Consider the following 21,916-nt stretch of genomic DNA (forward strand, 5'->3'; position numbering starts at 1 on the left):
AGTATGATGTAGTGGATAAAACACTAGAGTTGGAGTTTAGAAGACTTTGCTTCAAATCCTATCTCACATGCTTACTTGCATGATCTTGGGAAGATTGCTCATCCTTAGCTTTTTTATCTGTAAAACAGGGCTAATAGCTCCAATTTCATCAGATTATTCTGAGTGTCAAATTGATAATGGATCTGAAACACTTTTCATACCTTAAAGCATCGTGTAAATGAGAGCTCTTATTATTCCTACAGTCTATGGAACAAGACTGAAGATCTAGTGCAGAAGCAATGAATGAAGGTCTTGGATGCCACTCTAGTCTAATGATGTTGACAGGTTGGCAGGCTAGACAGTTCATGGTGCTCAAATACAGCCATGGCTGGGCTTTTTTTGGTGAAAAAATGTTAATTCTGAGGTAAAGGGACAGAGAAATTTAGAGGGAAGTGTCTGGTAATTAAGCAGCCATTGGAGAGAAGAATTGCACAGCAGATGCCATAATAGAAAAATGGTTTTTGTGGTCATAATCACGTGCCAAATGGGAAAGTCCAGGTTTCCTGCCAGAGGACAGCCCTTGTGAATGTCTTTGGCCAAGGGAAGTTGTGCTATCATCTAGGAAATATGCTTCTCACCCGATCCCATGTGTATAAGCAGATGGGCATTCCCAAATGGAAAATGGCTCTGTTCAGATAGTCTTCCTTTGCAACTAGTGTTTATTAGGAGACATTAATAAGACCAAATCAAGACCGTAACTTATTTTCTTTCTCCTCTGACCTATGGCAAATTTGGCATTTCACCATAGAGCGGACTGGAGCAGTAGACAAAGCAGAACCATCTCCTATGGTCCAAGCACTGCACTTAGAAAGTCAAAAAATGATTTGGCAGTGAACCCTGGTTAAACAGCTCAGTCTGTTTAAGGATGGCTAGGCTGAGGGGGAGGGGAGGGAAATGGTAATGACGCCATTTGAGTCAACTACAGTTCACGTTCCATTGTTAGGTCAGTGTTGCTTTTTTAATGTGTCTGCATCCTGTTTGTGGTTTTGTTTTTAAATTAAATATAACTGGTTAGATTCCTCTGTCCCACCCACCATCTTCAATCCCTCCTTCTTCTCTACCCCCCACATCTTCAGCCTGCCTTTTCCTGTAGATTCTTTCTATAAAGAATTACTATTAACCTTTTTGAAGTGCCTTAATTGTTAAGGAATCTTCAATAAACTAAAGACATCTGATACTAGGGGAGGAAAAAAATGACTGTCTGCAAGTTAAAAGTTGCTCTAGCCTAACAGCCTCAGATTTGGTTTTGTGTTATTTAAAAGCCAAGTGGGCAGTGAAATGAGATCTTTCGAGTGGGTAGATTCCTTGGTGGGTCTGTCACTCGTGATGACTTGTACTGGCTAGACAACCTCAAAAAGACTACTGGACTAAGAGAAATAGTGGAAGCTGGCTCCAAGCAGTTGGCCTCTGAAGGAGTGGCTGAGCACCTTTCTTGGAGAGGAGCAAAGGCAAAGTAGGTAGTTTCTTCTACAGTCTGATCTCAGAGTCTGTGGGGTTTTGAAGTCTGGGTGGGGGAAGGTTCTCTTTCCTGTCCTTTCCTCATATCTCTTCTTCACCCAGATACCACCACTCCTAAGAGACAGTCTGATATAGTGAGGAAGACACTCTTTACAGACCCAGGGTCTGTGTTGTGCAAATACGGAGGGAGCAGTTGAACAAGGAGCCAGGAAACCAAGGTTCAAATCCCCACTCTATACTTACTGGTTGGATGACATTCATAAGGCATTTCCCCTCTCTGAAACTCAATGTCCTCATCTGTGAAATGGGAATAATTATACTTTAACTATAGCCCTCAAAGAAGAGTTGTGAGGAAACACTTAAACCTTCGATCACTCTTCCAGTCTTTGTACCTAAGGCACTTAGCTTCAACTCTAAAACAGGAACAATCCTTATAGTCTCTGCCTGCCTTAGATTTGTTGTCAATGTTGAAATAAACTAGTAGTGAAAGCCCTTGTGAAAGTGCTTTGTGTTTTTGCATAGAGATCTACATTTATAAAGTGTGTTCTACATTTATCTCCATATTGATCTATATGACAATATTCTGAGGTAAATAAAAGTAATCCATCATAATTGATAGCTAATATGTCCTTCATTACAGAATTGGAAGGAGATACTGTTTTAAAAGAATCCCTCCTTTTGGTCAGCCTCAGCTCTTCACCTTTTCAGTTGGAATCTGATTGATGGGTCCAGTTGTTGAAATCACTCCTGAAGCTGAGTGAACTCTAGGGGATAGCATGACTACGTTTCATACTGCAATTTGAGATCAAGATAAGACAAAGAATCATATGTTTCTGTTTATTTTACTCGAGTGTCCTGTTCACTTTTAGTATATTTTTGTTTGTAAAAAAAAAAAAAGTTCTCATTTCTCAGAAGTCCCAACTAAGCTAAGTTTAATATGATATGTCTAAATTATATGCAGAGGTACTATCATGCCATTCTCATTTAGAATAAGTTACAGCAATGCCTTGACTATTCAATTGGAGCCAAGGCTTGGGGAGCATTATATATGCTTTTCCACTATTTAGGAATATAATTCACTATGTCTTTTTCACTATTTAGGAGTATAATTTGTAGATTTGTAGGTGGTTCTGATAGCTTCCTGCAATTATCAGTTGTTGAACTGGGTTGATAGGATTTGTCCTTCTGGCTACTCTGACTCCTCTAACTTTGGGGTTCATCTTTTGGAAGTCAGTGGCCTTTAGGCATAGGACCCTTAGCTAAGTCCTCTGAATTTCCAGGTCCATAATCCTTGTAACATCATCTTTAGTAACTGTGTATATCTGACCTGTCCAGAGAGGGAAATTTACCAAAGATTCTGCAACTTGACCTAAGTAACCATGATAAGCCAAAGATTGAAATAGGCAAGATAGGATAAATGAAATTATAATATCATTGTAATCTTTAAATGGGAAGGGTCCTTGGACTTTAGGAACATATCAACTTTTTCCTTTATCCATCTCTTCCTGAACATTCTCAACATCTGTGCCCAATGAGTGGGCACACTTGTTATCTTCACTCCCATATCCAACCCACAGGCACATACTACTAGTGCCACAGTATAGTCCAAGGTCATGCTGTGGTTAGGGGTATGCTTGGTTTAATGTGGCTGCATGGTAGCTGATCCAGAAGAATTCAGGCCAAGGACTTATCAACAGTAAAGTTCAGTGTGAGACTGTGAGTGTTACTGAAGTCGGCTTTCTTATCCTTCTTCTTGAAAGTGATCTTGATGGTAACAGCTTCAAGCCCTGTGGCATTTATTCTTATATTGGAGAGATGGAACCAAGTAGCAGAAGAATATTAGGTATTAGTCCTCTGTGTGCTAGGAACTGTCTGCATGACCATGTGATGTCTATTAGCTTCTCTGGGCCTTAGTTTCTTCATCTGTGAAACAGCGGGTTTGGCTAGATGATCTCTAAAACTCGTTTTAAGCCAAAAATATTCCGAGTGTGAATTCTAGGAATCTAAGTTGACCTTCTTTCCTACTTCAGAATCTAAGCAGAGATGTCATTTGGTTTGAGGACTTTCTTTTCGCTACATTTTTTACTTCAACTCAGTTGAGCTAAGTCCATCTCACTGTAGACATTAGAGCTGATGAGATCCAGTCAATTGCCTAGTCCTGTTGATATTACCTCTGCAATATCTTTCACATACATCCCTTCTCCCATTGTCTCCACCTCGATCTAAGTTTCTCTATTGTAATGGCTTCCTGATTGGTCTACCTTTTCCTAGTTTCTCCCTTTTTATAGTCCATCCATCATATAGTTCCCAAAACAGTCTTGTTAATGGAAAACTCTGGTCAAGTGCTATTTTTTTCTAGAAAACCTTCTCTTATTCTTTCACCTGAAAGTGATCTCACTTCCAGCTTTCCTGAAGATCTTTGTCTACATTTCTTTTTCCCACAAATTTCATCCTACATTGTTATACTTATTTGTATATATCTTATCCATACCAGTAAACTGTAAACTCTTTGTTTTACACCTCTATTTTCTCAGTAGCTGACACAATGCCTTAAATCTAATAGGTACTTAATAAATGGTTGTTTTTGTTTTGTTTTTGGATTATCTTAAATCCCATATCATTCATTTTCTGTCAGCCTTGCCCAGTCTTGTTGATTCTAATTCTATCTCTCTTGCATTCATTTCTTCTCTCCTCACACAATTACTCCCTTAGGTTAGGCCCTCATCACTTATCACTAGACCTGTTGTGAGAATCTTCTGATTTTTCTTCTTTACTTGACTCCCAGTTCAATGTCTTCTTTATACAATTGCCAAATGGATCTTCCTAAGACTTATGTCTAATGGTACTTCTCTGCTTAAAACTTTCTATGGCTTTTCATTGCCTACAAAATAAAATACAAAATTTTTGGCCTTAAGTTTAAAGCCTTCTGAAGACCAATTCCCACCCACACTTAGCGTTATTTCATATTGCAATACTTCTCTTTGTAAACTCTATATTCTAGCCAAACTGAATTCCTAGCTTTTTCTCTAAACTCAGTATTCCACTGTCTCCATGTATTCACACAAGCCATTCTGGAAATTCTCATCATATATTCAGTCCTCATTTCTGAAGATTCTGCTGAGGCACTGGCTCCTCCATGAAATGTTCCCTTGCTCTTTCTTTCCACTCCTTGCACTCCCCTCCAGTTGTTAGTGCTCTCCCACCTCTGTTTTCTTTATGCTATACTAAAGGTATATTTGTTGAATTGAATTAAACATCCAGCTGTGAGACAGGAAGATGGCCTCTTATAAGCAGCAAAAGTTCAGACCTCTATGAAAACCCTTCCACACCAATCAAAAAACAAAGTGCTTTGAGGGGACAGAAAATCAAATATAACAACAGGACAGAGCCAGGGGACCCTCCTGCTCGATTCAACTTATAAGGTATGCAGAGAAGACTGAATACTTGGGTTTAAGGAAAAGGAAGAAGGAAGATTACCAGGACCCCTCCCCCACCTACTGTGCTGAGTCTCTGGTGTACACTGGAATCTTGGGACAAGGGCTCCAGCCTGGAGGGAATGCCTTGCTGCCATAGCTGTGCCAGGGTCAGGACTCTAACCACAGCCAGCAGGGAGGCAGCTGGAGGAGAGGCGCAGAGGGGAGGGCAGCCTAGTCTCAGCCACCACTCTCCATCTTGGGCCTCTGCTTCTTGAGGTTTTGACCTCAAGGCACATCTACCGGGTTTAATCTAGTCTATCAATAGGGCAGATAAGAAGCCTTCAGAGGGCAGGGAAGCTCAATCTCTAATACCTTTCTCCCATCAACTGTGCTGAGAGCCATTGTAAGAATCCTGCTGACTCAGATCCCAGAGCAAAAGCTACAGCCAATGACAGGGGGCAAAAAAGGAAAAAATATGAGTAAACAACAGAAAAAGAAAAAAGAAATTACAGTCAACAGCTTCTGTCTATTTAATGAACAAAGAGCAAATGGAACAGAGGAGGACCAAGGAACACCAAGGAAAAACAGAAACTCCAGCGAATTGGATTCAGACTTTGGAAAAACTCAAAACACAATTCAAAAAAACAATTAAGAGAGGCTGAAGACAATTGGAAATATAACTTAAAATGCAAAATAAGTCATTTGGATACAGAGGCATATGAAAACAAGAAAATAGTGTCTTGAAAGCCAGAATTGACAAGCTTGAAAAAGAGGCAAAGAAGGTGAAAGCTGACCTACAAATAAAAACAGACCAGAAGAAGCATGAACAAAAAGCCAGAGATGAAATTCAGTCTTTAAAAATTAGAATCCAACAACTAGAAGCAAATGACTTCACAAGGCATCAAGAGTCTATAAAACAAAATCCAAAAAATGTTTTTTTAATTGAGGAAAATATGAAGCACCTCATTGATAAAACTGTAGACCTGGAAATGAATCCAGAAGAGAGATAGCTTAAGAATTATTGGACTACAAAAAATTATGACAAAAAAAAAAAAAAAAAAAAGCCTGGACATCATTCTACAGAAACTTATCAAGAAAACTGCCCCGACATTCTTGAAGAAGAGGGAAAAGTAGAGATTGAAAGAATCCACAGATTACCTCCTACATTTAGTCCCCAATTAACAATGCCCAGGAATGTTATTCAAGAACTTCCAGACCAAGGGAAAGATACTACATGCTACTAAGAAGAAACTATTCAGATATCATCGAACCATAGTTAGGATAATATAGGACCTGGCCTGGACTGGAATATGATATTCTGGACTGGAACATGATATTCTGGAAAGCAAGGGAAGGACTGGAATATGATATTCTGGAAATCAAGGGAATTGGGTCTACAACCAAGAATTGACTACCCAGCAAAACTGACTATATTCTTGCAAGGAAAAGTATGGTTGTTTAATAAAATAGAAGACTTCCAAACATTCCTAAAGAAAAGACTAGACTTAAACAGAAAATCTGATGTCCAAACATAGAACTCAAGAGAATTACCAAAGGTAATTAAGAAAAGGGGAAAAAAATGTTTTAAGGGACCCAATAAGTTCAAATGATTTGTATTTCTATAAGAAAAGATGATATTGTTAACTCTTAAAAATTGTTATTATCATCAAGATAGCTAGAAGTATACTTAGAAGGTATAGTGACAAACTGTATAGGATGATATATCAAATATATATGTAAAAACAAGGTAAAAAAGAGGATGATACTAAGAGAAATGGGAAAAGAGATAAAATGGGGTAAATATATATTGCATAAAGAAGTGCATGGGAGGAGGTGGAGAGAAGACCAATACAATGGAAGGGTGAAAGAGGTTGGAGACAGTCTGCAAGAAAATTTTAATCATTACAGTGGAAAGAGTCAGAAAGGTTCAAATGGAAGGAGAACCTCCAACTCCAAATTCAGCCATCAACAACGTCATCATCATCATCATCATCAACATCACCACCACCATCAACAACATCACCACCACCAACAACAACATCACCACCACCAACACCATCAACAACATTAGTGTCATCAACATCACTATCAACAACAACATCATCATCAACATCTGTGAAATAGGTTGGCAGTTCTAATGTGATCAGTTCTTTTCTCTTATTTTGTGTAGCCACAATTTAGAATGCAGTAAGTACTCTGAAAGGTAGTTTTAGATCTTTGGGGACTCTCTTCTTACTCAAGAAATCAATAGACGGGCAAATAGAGGAACATAGTCTTCAGCAAACCCAAAGACTTTGACTACTAGGGTAAGAACTCATTATTCAAACTGGAAAGAATCTAATTGAAATTGGGTGTAGACCAAGATCTCATACCATATACCACAAAAAAGGTCTAAATTAACATATGACTTACCTATTAAAGATCAACTTATAAACAAATCAGAAGAAAGAAGAAAATATATCACAACATGGGGGAAGAGTTCAAGGAATAGGACAGATCTTAGAAGATAAAAATGGATAAATTTAATTATATAATGTTGAAACATTTTTGCACAAACAAAATCAATACAGTTAAAATGAGAAGGGAAATAGTTAACTAAGAAAAAATATTTGCAGCAAATTTCTCTGGTAAAGATCTGATTTCTGGGGCAGGTAGGTGGCTCAGTGGATTGAGAGCCAGGCCTATAGAGATAGGAGGTCCTGGGTTCAAATATAGCCTCAGATACTTCCTAGCTTTGTGACTCTGGGCAAGTCACTCGATCCTAATGGCCTAGCCCTTACCGCTCTTCTGCCTTGGAGCCAATACATAGTATTGCCCAGTAAATGAGACACTAATTCAGATATTTAAGAATGTCAATCCTATAAATAACTGATAAAAAATATTAGACAATTCTCAAAGGAAGAACTCTAAGCAATCAGTAGCTATATAAAAAAGCTTGAAATCATTAAGAGTTTATAAAATGTAAATTAAGCAACTTTAAATAGCTTCCATCTCTCACCTAATAGATTGACAAAGATAACAAAAAAGGAAAATGACAATTAATAGAGGGTCTGCAGGAAGACAGGCATTCTGGTACATTGATGGTAGAACTGTGAATTAACTACCCATTCTGGAATGCAATTTAGAATGATACCCAAAAAAGATACTAAATTGTGCATACTCTTTGCCAATGACACCAGTACTAGTCTTAAGCCCCCAAAAAGATCAAAGAAAGATCTTTTATTTCACACACACACACACACACACACACACACACACACACACACAAATTTATAGCAGAACAGTTTATTTTGTTCATAGTACTACCAAAAATAAAGGGAATACCTATCATTTGGAGAATGGTTGAAAAAGTTATAGTATATGAATGTAATAGAATATTATTACTCTTTAAGAAATGGCAGAAGGAACTAGTTTCAGAGAAATTTGGGATGATGTCTATGAATTGATACAAAGGGATGTGAGCAGAGTTAAAAAGGCAATTTGTATATTAACAATAATATTACAAAGATAAACAATGTTGAAAGATTTCAGAACTCCAGTCACTGCAATGTCTAATGACAATTGCAGAGAATTGAGGAGGAAGCATGCTGCTGATTCAGAATGAGGCAGACATTTTTGGGCTTGGCAAATGCATAGGTTTGTTTTGAGTGACTGTGCTTATTGGTTGCAAAAATTGTGTTTTTCTTTTTGGGTGGTGGCATGGAGTCAGGAACGAGCAGAAGAAAGCCAATAAAACAAAAAGAAGAAAAAAAAGGATCTTGGAAACATTGAAAAAAGCAATCATTTGTATAGGACAACTATGAAATGTTGACTATCTTTAAAAAGAAATATATCAAGTTTTATGTATTTTTAAAATTCAAGTCACACATAATGGAAATTTGCACTTTTCACATCCTCTTTTTCCATTTTACTTTGTATATGGACATTTTCCTTTTAGGGGTGGCTTGTTCATCAAACCCAGAATTTTTTAAATTATTTTTTAAAAATCACCAGAATCATCCAAAATTCTTGAGAAATGACCACGAGATGATTTTTCTGCTCCAAAATGACATGCACATGTATAAGAGATTAGGCGTTATCTTTGCAGAATTGGTACTATTGAATGGTCCAACAGCAAGACTAACGAATATGATCATGTAATAGCCCTCAGCTGGGAAACATGAATATCATTGCAGGATTTTCCTCAGTAAGGTGGAACTAAAAATCGAATTAATTTGCTCCTAAGGTAGAATGTGCCATTTATTCACATGGACAAAGGAAATTCCAAGGGCAAAAATCACATGCCTTCTCAAGTAGACAGCACTGCATCTAACCCATGTCAAGTGGGTCATGCCAACTTTCTTTATAATCAAAAGAATCAGAGTTGTCATTTAATTCATGTGAAGGCTTAGGTAACTTTTTTTAAAACCCTTACTTTCCATCCTAGAATCAATACTAAGTATCAGTTCCAAGACAGAAGAGCACTAAGGGCTCTAGACAGTTGGGGTTAAGTTATTTGCTCAGGGTCACACAACTAGGCAGTGTTCTAGGTCCAGATTTAAGCCCAGATCCTTCCAACTCCAGGCCTGGTGTTCTTTCTACGTCAAGCCAATAATTTGTCCCAAGAACTTCTTAAGGTATAGACTTAAGACCAGTTGGTCAGTAAGTAGTTCTGGGGAAAGCAGCTCATCCCTGGCAGTGACACCAGGCTAGAAATCACACCTTTCCACTGATATGGTCGTGTCAGGACAGTATTCTCTATGAGCAGGGCCAACACAGAAGGGAAAAGTCATCCAACCCATCTTCATGGGAGGTCTCCTTGATGTGAAATGCGAAGAAACAGTCAAGTGCATCTACTTACCCCTCAACTAAGATGGTGCCTACAAGACACCCAAGGCAAGAAGTAGAGGTTCCCAAAGAGCCACGCTGAAGAGAAGCCAAGGGACAGGTCATTAATTTGTTATTTATTGACTAGGTATAGAAAGGCTAAGGGGTGACCTACATGATAATCTTAAGTTCTCGTCCAGCCTTGAAATACCATGATTCTGTGGCTGCTGTTTGCCCATCATTAGTCTTTTCACTTAGCGGTCTTATGTTCAGGCTATAATAACATCACTTGCAATATCATGTTTAACTACTGTACTATAGACGTCCTGTCCACTCTCTAGGGCATTAATGTCCATGCCATCATAAAATCTTGGCTTCTAGAGGTCAGGAAGCATGAGGTGGACATATTCTGTGGTGTCCAGCACACCCAGGAGATGCTACATTAAACAACAAGATTTCTTTGTCCGTACTCTTTGCCCCCGTTATGGTTTAAGCTATAGATGGCATGTTATTTCTTTGTTAGGTCCATCCTCTTGTCCCTCCCTTCCAACTGCTGAACAATCGAACTAACTCCAACGTAGAGGGGCATTTCCCACATAAATCTCCCTTCTTTTCTCTTGGTAGAAATTGGCTAATGCAGCATGCTCAGAAGAGCTGCCAGAGAAGCATCATTTCCCTTTATGATCCCTTTTTCAACAGATTAATTGGCAGCAACATAAAACCTCACTGACTGCAGTGGGGCAGGAATCTGCCATTGCGTTTGTACTGTGTTTAAACCAGACAGTCACCTCCAAGTACAGGATGACCTTTGTTATCCCAAATATTAAGATTTATTTACCCTGGAAGGTAGTCAATCACTGCTTCAACTGTGGTCAAAAGCAAAAGTTGTACATTGCTGGCTTGATTGAAAACAGAAGGCAGATAATGAATTTATTCCCTAGATGATTCACTTTCCCTGGCCCCCAGGGACTTGTGAAGTCATTGCTAGTGGGGGGCTCAGTTTTAACATTGGAAGGAGGTGCCCCTTCCCATCTAGGTTTCTTGTGACCTTGGCTTTATAACACAGTCTAACAAGGGGACAAGTTCGTCATTATTTAAGTCAATACTATTTGAGTTTCTGAAAATATTTGGAACATTTTTAAGGCATATAGGACATATAACAGAGGGGGTTGAGTTAGAGGGACCAGCACTGTGGGGCTCTTTCAGACACCCAGATCTCTAAATTTATCTTGAGTGTCTCCCTCAATCTAGTTAGAAAGAAGTCATATAGACGCTTTGTACAATGAAAATCAGAGCTCTGTGAGGGCAGAAAGCCTGGGCCCTTGTAATACAGTGACCTGAGAAAGAATGGGGGTAAAAAAAAGAAATCTTTAAGATATTTTGTAACATAATTCTAAGCTGTGTGGGAGAACAGAAGCAGCAAAGCAGAGAAAGAAAGAACTGGGATGAGGCTTTGTGAGGACAGGTGTTAGCCAAAGAGGCAGCATCCCAGAAAATAACAGTGACTGCAGGGGCCAATCACAGAATCTTGGCCAGCTGTGCAATAGAAAGGCATTGTTACTCACACATCAATTGGTCATTCTGATACTAGTGACTAGTAACAAAATTGTTAACTTTGTCTGTTCTCTCTAGTTAAAAAGACCAACTCTGATTTGGTTTAGATATCAGTAGATACATGTAAAAATACAACCACAGATTTATGGCAAGGTGCATGGCATCACCAACTGTAAATTTGTAGTTTGTACCTGTCTAAGTACAAGGGTGCGTTTTATTGGGTTTTTAAAAAGAAGAAGAATTTTTTTTTCCCTAAAGCTCAATGAATGAATAAAATTGTATTAACTTCACTGTGTTAGCTTACTGTTAACCCAATATGTGTATTTTCCCCTCAATTTTTTTTAATTGAGGGAAACTAGAATGAGAGTCTGTCTATAGGGTGAAGCTCAGTGATATCAAACTCAAATAGAAACAGAGGCCACCAACGTATGCATAAGGCCATATGTTGACTTAGAAAACCACATATTAATATCTATATCTTATTGTATTCTTATTTGTTTTGTTAACTATTTCCCACTTACATTTTAATCTGATTAGGCCACACTTGGGAATGTTAACTGCATGTTTCATACCTCTGGTGTAGTGGTTAGAGTGTCAGACCTGGGTTCAGATCTCACTTGAGATTCTTACTAGCTATGTAACTTGGAATAAATCACTTACTTTTTCTAAGCCACAGTTTTCTCATCTCTGTAGTAGTGTTAATTATAGCAACCTCTTTCATACAGTTGTGATGATCTACAGATACCATGGACAGAAAATGCTTGACAAGCCTTTCAGCACAATATAAATGTAAGCTATTGGTATTATCATTACTAGATCATTAGAATGGGAAGACACTCTTACAGATTCTGATTTTTTCTATGGGTAAGGAAGCCTTTCAAGACTACATGACTTAAGGACAATGATTTTTTTTTTAAAACCCTTACCTTCCATCTTAGAATCAATACTGTGTGTTAGTTCCAAGACAGAAGAATGGGGGTTAAGGGACTGGCCCAGGGTCACAGAGCTAGGAAGTGTCTGAGACCAGATTTGAACCCAGGACCTCCTTTTCTCTCAGCTTGGTTCTCAGTCTGCTTAGCTACCTAGGTACCCCCTCATCAATTTTTAAATCAATTTTTAAAATTTATATTTTTACAGTCATGAATCAGATTTTTCTCTGTTGACTCAAGTCCCAGCTGTCAATAGATAATTTTCTTATAGGTTTTGACATAATAACATTTTATCATTGTATTTCATAGTTCTAAAAGCTCTTGGAAAGCAATTCTCTCTGAGTCTCACAACAATCCTGTGAGATAGACAAGGCAAGGATGGTTATCTCTACCTCAAGGATGAAGAAATTCAGATGTAGAGAATAGTGAAGTGACTTGTCTGAGGTCCTGTGGCTGATCGGTAGTGGAGCTGGGACTAAAACCTGGGAGTTCTCATTCCTAACAGTCATTTTCCCAACTTTACCACCAAACAGGATCATCTGATAAAATTAGATATTTTGAATAAAGAGAATTGCCACTTATATATCAGAGACTAACCATGAAGCATATTTAGCAATTTAAGCTTGGAGAATATAACTCAGTCTGTCATTGTTGTTTTATTTTGTTTTGTTTTAAACCTTTACTTTCTGTCCTAGTAATAACTAAGACAGAAGGACAAAGGCTAGGCAAACAGGATTGAATGACTTGTCCAGGATCACACAGCTAAGGAGTATCTGAGGCCAGAAATGAACCCAGGACCTCCAACTTTAGGACTAGTGCTTTATCCTCTGCACTATCTAGTTGCTCCTTCAGTCTGTCTTTGTTAATTATGAAGTTACTGTAGGATCTTGGCTGTGCCTGAGCTTCATCTTTATAAACTCAATCCATCATTGTTCAGTACTGAAAAAGCCAGCTTTTGGTCGTGTGGCTTGTTGATAAATACTGCCACTCTCCTAGTACATGACCATGTATGTAACAGTGGCATGTGTTCTGAAGAGAGTACACGGTCTCCTTTTAATTGGCAAGCTTGCCATAGTTTCTGTTCCCAGAACCCTCTCCAAACTGGCTGCAAGAGGTCGCAGCAGGCATGTTTTCATTCTTTCCTTGTTGATGACCTCGTAGCTGGGGATCAGCATGTCCTCCTCCTCTTCAAGCATGACAGATGGAGAGAGGGTGGAGCTCTGGCCTACACCCTCCACAAGGTCGTGTATCCTTGGTGTATCGTGCAGGACTTCCACCACCTTTCAGAAGGGGAGGGGGTTGTTTTTTTAAATATCTTCTTTGGAGAGAACAGACATGTGGAGCATTAAGACTAGAAGAAACTGGGAAAGGGTGGATGCCATAGCCTGGCTCACGTACCTATTGAAACCTGAGAAAATTCCTTTCTCTTTATGACCCTGGGTTTCCCCAGATGTATGTGAAGGTGTAGATTGTCACCTCCACAATCCCTTCTAACCCTAAATCCTAATTTCAGACCCATTTTTACAGAGGAGTCTAAAACCCAGAGAGTGATAATGACTTGCATAACGTCCCACCTGGAGTTATTCCACTGGGACTAGAATTCGGGACTTCTGACTTCCACTCTGCCATGCTTCCTCAGAGAGCATGGAATCTCGGTTAGAAGAGACCTCCGAGTCCACGTCCAACCTGAGCCCTTCCCCGGTGTTCTGGACAAGTGGTGCCCCTTCTCCATTCAGAGACCTCTGCATCCACTCTGGCTCTGGGCTTTGATGACCAAGTGCTAAACTGTCTCTGTAGCACAAAGGAATCTAACAAGCAGCAACCACGTGCAGGCCCTCTGTCCCATGTAGCTGCTGAGACCAGGAGGCAGAGTTGCCCATCAGCCAGTGTCTTAGCATCTCCCTTTGCTGAGCTATGGTGTGCTTCACTTGCATTCTCAAGTATTTGGACATCATAAACTCCAAAAGAGAAAGGGATCGCATGGAGAGGAGGGGAAGTGTAGTTGGGTCCTGTAACTGGATACCTAAAACAGAGCAAAACCAAACTTTTTCTGACTGGAACACATAGATGAATGCCCCATCCCCAAAAAATAAGTGGGGAAGGGGGAGTGAACATTTCATTACTTGGGGCTTTGGGAGTGATTCTTACTCAACTCTAGAAAATTAGCCCTTTCTACTCTCTGACCTGCAACCCTTTGGTGATTTTGTAACCCATAAAATCATGAGGAAGAGCCCTGCAAAGGGAAGCTCCTCTTTTGTGATCTTCTTGACACATATAAATCTGACTGTGCTTGGGAGGTGATTTGTAGTTGGAAAGGAATTCTCTGCACATGAGATCTGGGGGAGCTTCCTTCAGGACCCTCAAGTTTGAATGCCTGCTTTGGAATCTTTCAAACACGAAAAGCCAAAAAGTTCAAACTTTGATGTACACTATGTGTGCATGTAATGATGGGAAAAGATAGCCCAAAGAAGAGAAGACTTAAGGAAGACATGCTAGCTATCTTCAAGCATTAGAAAGTCTGGCTGTCATGTAGAAGAAGCATCACCCTTGTTCTTTCTGCTCAGCTCCAGGCAGCAGAACCACAAACAATAGATAGAAGTGGCAAAGAGCAACTGTAAGGGTGATCCAAACAGAGATCACAGGCATCAGAAAATGGATAGGGGTAGGGGGAGACAGCTGGGTGGCTTGGATTGAGAGCCAGATCCAGAGATGGAAGGTCTCGGGTTCAAATCTGGCCTCAGACACTTCCCAGCTATGTGTCCCTTGGCAAGTCACTTAACCCCCATTGCCTAGTATAATAATAAACAATACCCAGTATTGATTCTAAGACAGAAGGTAAGGGTTTTAAAAAAATGGAAAGGGATGCTTCAGGTTGCAATAGGACCACTCCTTGGAGGACTGAGTCTAGGGCCTAGGGTATAGAAGTGATTCTCATTCAGGTCCAGGTTGTTCTCGAAGATCTTTTCCAACTCCTAAGATCCTGTGGCTTTCTGATCAAGTTGAAGAAATCATCTGATAGAAGTGCTGATGACCTTGTAGGATAACTTTGGAAATATTAAATGAAAGTTGAGAATCTGCCCCTTCTGATGTAAGATGGCCAGCCCTCAGGGTGTAAGGGACCATATGACCAGTTTTTTGTTTTATCTTATATTTATTCTTTTAAAGGGACCTGTCCCCATCTACTTTGTATCCATTAAAAGTGAAAATTATCAAAGTGGAGACAGGTCCCATTACATAGACAATGTCCTTTTTCTCTTTCCATTGTCTCCTATTATTTCAATTTTGAGGTCAAGGGATAGAGGAATTGTGCCTAGCACTTAAGGCATTCTTAGTAGAAGCTGCACATAACATAAATCAAAATTTCAGCTTTAAATATGCTTTTAAAAGAATTATAACTGTTTCTCTGGTTTATCTGCTGTGAGAATCCTGAGACCAATTTGGACACATTACCAGTAAGCAATGAGAATTATTGTTTAAAAGTATTTCTGAAAACAACCATATCCCAAATGCAAATAATATTCTGTTTGGTTAATGATGTGTTACATTTTTTTTCCTTGAAAATTTTAGATTATAACAATAGTGTTCAATTCCTTAGTTTGTGCAAGTGTACAGACACTTCATTCCCATTGCATCATCCGGTTTCGTTTCTAGTTGCCAATTTTATATACCATTTCTGAGGTGGTCCAAGCAAATGGGGCAATTTTGCCAGTGGAATCATTCCCTTATTCCTGGTAGGTAGGTAGCAAGAGACCAGTTATTTCATGTTCCCATTCTATGAAAAAACCAAGCCTAAGGGGGCAGCTGGGTAGCTCAGTGGAGTGAGAGTCAGGCCTAGAGACAGGAGGTCCTAGGTTCAAACCCGGCCTCAGCCACTTCCCAGCTGTGTGACCCTGGGCAAGTCACTTGACCCCCATTGCCCACCCTTACCAATCTTCCACCTATGAGACAATACACCGAAAAGTACAAGGGTTTAAAAAAAAAAAAACAAGCCTGAGGAAAGAGAAAATGACATGCTAAGTAAGCCTCGGACCTCAAGTAGATGGGTTATTTCAGATCAGGCCACGTATAGATCTGTATTCCATTCCAAGTTCTTAACTGTTTTCTCTTCCCTGAGGAGTAGTCTACAGGGACACTTTTTCCCACCATTAAAAATACCCACAAAGGAGAAGATAGTTTCCCTTTAAAGTTTGGATCTGCTTGATCAGGGCCCATTCCCGGAGCCAGCTTGGTGTTCCTGAGATCCAGAAGGCTGCACAGCTCAGTTTGTTAGCGGCTCCTGCCACGCTCCTGGCTCCATTAGGTACATTGCTGAAATGAGCTTTGCAAATAAGACCCCTTTGTCTTGGCTCTTTATTACATTCAGAACTTAATACAATTATACTTGGTTACATGACTGCACATTAAAGGCCTGTTTCAACAAGAATAGGCTTGCAGTCCAGTCTGTCTCTTGAAACAGATGGTAATTAAGAGTCCGTTTCCCTCCTGAGAAGCAGGCCTATGTGTTTACTTGACTTAGAGATTTTTCTCTTCAAACATTTGTTTTCTGGCAGTCCTTTCAAATGGTGAGGAGATGTAAAAAGTGTAGATCCCCCAAGACTTCCCCCTAAAGCATGTATCTTGGCATTTAAAATGCCCCAAGGCCATGGCGCTGCTCTAGAGACATGATGGTGCCACCCTGGTCTGGGTCTCTGCGTACAGTATTTTACATAAAGTAAACTGAAGTATTTCCGGTCTCTGACTCCAGTATGTCAGAGTTGATTAATGGGCCTATTCCAAAGCCCATAGTTGGCTACAGGAAGCACAGTCCATATAACTCAGGAGTAAAGGTTATTTTTTAAAAGGAAAGAAACAAATAAAATTAAAGGAAAACCCCCTCTCCATCCTGAGTTAAAATTCCTTTCTTAATGTAAAAGCTGAGCTCATAACCTTGATAGCAAGGAACACTTTCCCCAAAAGGCTCCTTACTGGTTATTGTCCTTTTAATCTGTTTGAGCTCTGTCTGTATCTGTCCTCTTCTCCATTAGTCTTTTCTCCAGGTGAGATGCACAAATGGCCTCAGGATAAGGCCTAAGGATGAAGCAAGTCTTTACCACCATGACCAATGACCTTGTTTCCCAGGCTGCACCCCTTTTTCCACTGGCTCCCCAGATAAGTCTCTTGCCTTGTCACCTGGTTCATTTGAAGCCTAGGAGGATAGATAATCCAATTCATTCCAATATAGCAAGCTTTTAGAGCTCCTACTGGGTACAAGGCCCTGAATATGCAAAGACAATATGAGGATGAGCAGTGTTTGAACCTGAAAGACAATATCTCAGTGAAAAACTTGTAGAAATACCACAAAAAGGAAACCCATCTTGGAGCAGAAAAGAGCTGGACACAGAAAGTTGGAGTTGGGGGAAGGATATTGTTGCCTAAGCCAACATTAGTTTGCATTCTCTTCATCACCACCATTGACAGTGATTGTGTTTAAATTAATTATTCCCTCTGGGGTTTGAAAAGAACCTTGTTTTCTTATTTTTATTCCCTATTCTTTGGGTTTCTTCCTACCTACTCAACCACCCCATCCCCCCCCCCCCTTACCCCATACTTTGGAGCAGTTGCAGGGCTCTTGTGCAACTCCAAGAATCTGTCTTTAGTCCTTCAACCAGAGGCTTTCATCAGCTGTCTTGCAAAAAAAATGCCTCTGCCAAGCCCAAATTGACTTGTACTGAAAGATATTGGCAACTCTGAAATTTCTGCCCACTTGACATTTTCAGCCTACATTAGGAAATTTCTTAGATACTTTCTGTTTAAATGGAAAGAAACATGGGTCCCAGGCCCAGTATGATATATATATGTGATGGGATTTCTTATTTTATCCACAAAGGTATGGTAGCTAACTATGTAGAAATGTTTGTATTTCTTGGACACCATTTTTTTTGGATGGTATCAGTAAAATTAGTCCCTGAGAAAACTATATAACTGCTTTGCAATTTTGTGAGTATATATTACACCAGTGGCCTGCTCACATGCCTCATTGTGATATAGAAGTGATCTGAGTTCTTAAATTCTCTGAAAATGGACTTACTCTAGTAGTTGCTTATAAGCTAAAAGGGCTTCCAAGTCCAAGTCCAATAGTGGACTCTGTGCTGTCATAGGTCTGGCTGGGCTCCATTCTCCCTTATAAGAGTTTGGGAGCTCATCAGTAGAAGATTGACCATCAGGTGATGAATTTTTCAGTCCCATCAACATTTGATGACCATCTACTTAAGGCATTAAGAGAAGTTACAGTCTCTATCAGCGAATGGAACCTCCACACTAATGAAATCATAGGTCTTTGAATTACCAAAGAAGTAACTCATAAAGCCATGATTCTTCACCATGAGAAGCATGTTTGTCTAGTGGTGATGATAAGAGACAATGTGACGACGTTGAGAAGAGTCCCACATGAAGAATGAGGAATCCCAGAATCCCAAAGTTAGGAGGAGTCTCAGAACTTATCTAATCCACCCTATCACTGGAGCAGAAACTTGAAGGTTGAACCTGGATTCAAGGCCTTCTTCTGATATTTAACACTTGGGTGATGTTAGACTAGTATATTCATTTCTAGGAGCCTATTTCCTCATTTAAAGACATTTCTTCATGACCTCCAGGGCATACCCCTTCCAGATCTGTCTTTCACTTCATTAAGGTGAGCTTATAAGTGGATAAGATACAGATCCATTCATACATATCATCATTGTACTGAACTGGGAAAGATCAAGGGATCATTCCACCTCTGACACTCACTGACAGTGTCACTCAACCCCTAAGAGTAGCTCTCTTAAGTTGTAGAAAAGATGCCAATTTTCACTGATAGAGTTTCCTATATCAATGAAATCACAGGTCCAGACCCTGTGATGTGCCCTAAGATAATCTTAGAAATTGCAATCTGTAGTTTCTTAGGCCTTCCATAAAATTATAAGGTTGGATAAGCTTTCTAGAGGTGATTTATTCCAACCACCAGCCTCTAACTCAGCTTAATTGAGTTTCTGCCCTTTTTAAGATCTCTAGAGGAGAGAATTGAGTTGCCCATTCCTGTAGTACACAAGCCTTCCTATCAGAAAGTTTTTCTTTATAACCAAACTTGCTCCTTCCTACCACAGTTTTTAAGGCACAAAAGTTCTTGTTCTCCCTCTCAAAGTTAAGAATATCTGATCACCATCCTACACCATGCCTAATCATCCTTAAAAATAGTTCCTTATTTTGCTGAAGGTGTTCATTTAAGGAAATAGGGACAGTTTTAATGTTAATCACTGTCCCAAGCAAAATGCATTCAAATTCATACTCCCACACTTCACTGCATGTTGTTTTAAGAATGAAAACATGACCCAGGAAGTAAGGGGAGGAGGGGGAGATCTTCAGCTCCTGGCAATTAGGTATTCACTGTTTGAGGCACAGAAAGTTCCTTTAGAACTAAAATTGTAGTTTAATTATAAATTTATTTCAGGAACTTTTTTTTTTCTAAAATTGGTTGAAAATGCAAGTGGTTAGTTACACTTGTAGTTTGAATACTTGCTTCTAGCCACAAATAACAGGGACCAGTTCCAACATGGTAACCAACAGGTTTTTCTGATGCTTTAACAAAACCAAATTAAAAATAAGCAGTATCCACATGATAAAAATCTATAGGTTGAGAGCTATGAGATCTATGAGCTCTGACAATGCCCCTTTCTTAAAACAAATCAAGCCAAACCTCCCAAACCTGAAGTACAACCAAGTGGAAACTTTTGCATCTGAGCCATTTATGTATCACGAAAATCTGTCTGTAGCCAGCAGTAAATTGTTAAAGGACATAACAAACACTTTTACGACTGATCATGTAAGTCAGTTCACAGGCTGATTTTAGGTTGATGTGTTTATGATTTGAGTCTGTACTATAATCCATTGAGACACCTGGGGCTCTTATGTGTCTAAAGAACAACCAGGGAGCCAGGTGAGAAATACTGAAAGAGCCTAGGACACATCAAACTGCCATTTACCTTGGGTTTCTAGACAAGTGCCTTTCTACAGATCATTGAGGGGTGTTTCTTGGCTGAGGATTTAATTATTAGGAGATGACTATAGATAATCATCAATAGAGGAAATGTCATATGCACCTTGGGAATGAGGGGGAAAGGATACCTGTGTTCTATTTCTTTTGTGAATGTACCTTTCTCATTCCTGATCATCCAAGGGTGAACTTTCCTTATGATGATTATATTTAGTGATTCATAGATTTAGAGCTGGAAGAGACCTTATTGACCATAACCAAAAACAACCTATTAACCCTATTAACCACCCTTTGCCTATTTAATTTAGACCTAATCTGAGAGTATATATATTATCACCTACTCCAAACAATAATAATCCTAGAAACAATAATTTGTATTGCCTAATTGGAGATTTTCTCCAAAACTCTTCATATTTTAATTTCAGTAATATATACCATCGTTTTGAAGTTGTAAAAAGAGTGTTAATATCTCCAGTTTTCAGGAGAGAGAACAAATGGATGGAGAAGGGCCCAAAACAACCTAATAAGCCAGTCTGAGATCCAGGGACAAAGCCTCCTCCTTCACAGGTAGAAGCTCAGGATAGAACTTAGTCAAGTATTCTGTCTGACTACCCTTACCTGTCTTTGAGTGAGGGGATGACATATGCTGTGTCATCATATGCAGATTCCTACCCAGTCTTCTGACTGAATTTATTATGATTGTCTTGCAGCCCCACTGCCTCTTGGGGGGATAGAGAAATAGTCATTGTTGCTGATATTAGCTGAAGGAAACAGGAGTGCTTCCTGTAGGGAGAGCCTTTTAGGCAAGTATTGAAAGAGGTTAGAGCTAGTTTTAGTAAGAGGATGAGGGCCTGAGGACACAAGTGACTGAATGAACTTAGGGGAGAAGGAAGGGAATGCTACTGGTAGCAGAGAGGGCATAGAAAGGAGCGTTGGAATGCCAAAGGCACTTTCTGCTGACTTTACAGTTTTGTCCAGGCTTAACATTGGCAGGAAGTAATGAGAACTGAAGACAGCAAGATGGAGGAGGAATGGAATTTTTGTTCCCCAAGGGGAAGAGGGAGAATTCCATTAATTGAATAAAAGAAACAAGACAGGAACTTGGAAAGGTAACCATATCATCAGAACAGAAGGGTACTTCTGTTCCCTTCCCCCTTCTCCACTCTAGCTTTCTAATTGGGGCCATCTGAGCCAGTCTTAATAAAATGTGGTGTCAGCCAGAGGTATTATCTACATGGGACATAGCCTGTCAGAACTCCCCCTAGACCCTAAATGACTGCACATAGGAGAGAAGTGTTGAGACTGGCCTGCTGGACTAGAGTGTGCCATTCCATAATCAGGCAGGGATTGATGTCTCCAGGAGGTCATGGGTTAGATAAACAGCTCTGCCTCAGTTCAAGGCTCTCTATGTTCATTTGTTTGTTTATATGAGACTCCAAAGGTTGGGTTCACCTTCTTGACATCTCTGGGGAGCCTGCCTGACCACAGGATAACCTCTTCGCCTCCTGAAGAATTGTGCTGCTGCTTGTGACAAAGACAGAACTTCCTGAGACTTTCTCTAGGAATCCTTGTATGGGGAGAGTTCTGGGGAGGCTCCTGGATAGGGTGACTTGAGTGTTATTTGAAAGGAAGTTTTGGGACTTTCAGGTGATAGATTCCAGCCATGATTTACTGTCTCTAAAAACCCAACTTACTTATTTGTT

At 39.7% G+C, this 21,916-nt stretch overlaps 1 protein-coding gene across 1 annotated transcript in view; it reads left to right on the plus strand.

Moving 5' to 3' along the window:
• Nucleotides 1–21,916, plus strand: part of EEFSEC (eukaryotic elongation factor, selenocysteine-tRNA specific) — a 364,013-nt gene that overhangs the window by 278,707 nt on the left and 63,390 nt on the right. The gene's annotated exons all lie outside the window — the stretch shown is intronic.

This window comes from Gracilinanus agilis, chromosome 1 (assembly GCF_016433145.1).
Source record: "Gracilinanus agilis isolate LMUSP501 chromosome 1, AgileGrace, whole genome shotgun sequence".
Taxonomy (NCBI): Eukaryota; Metazoa; Chordata; class Mammalia; order Didelphimorphia; family Didelphidae; genus Gracilinanus; species Gracilinanus agilis.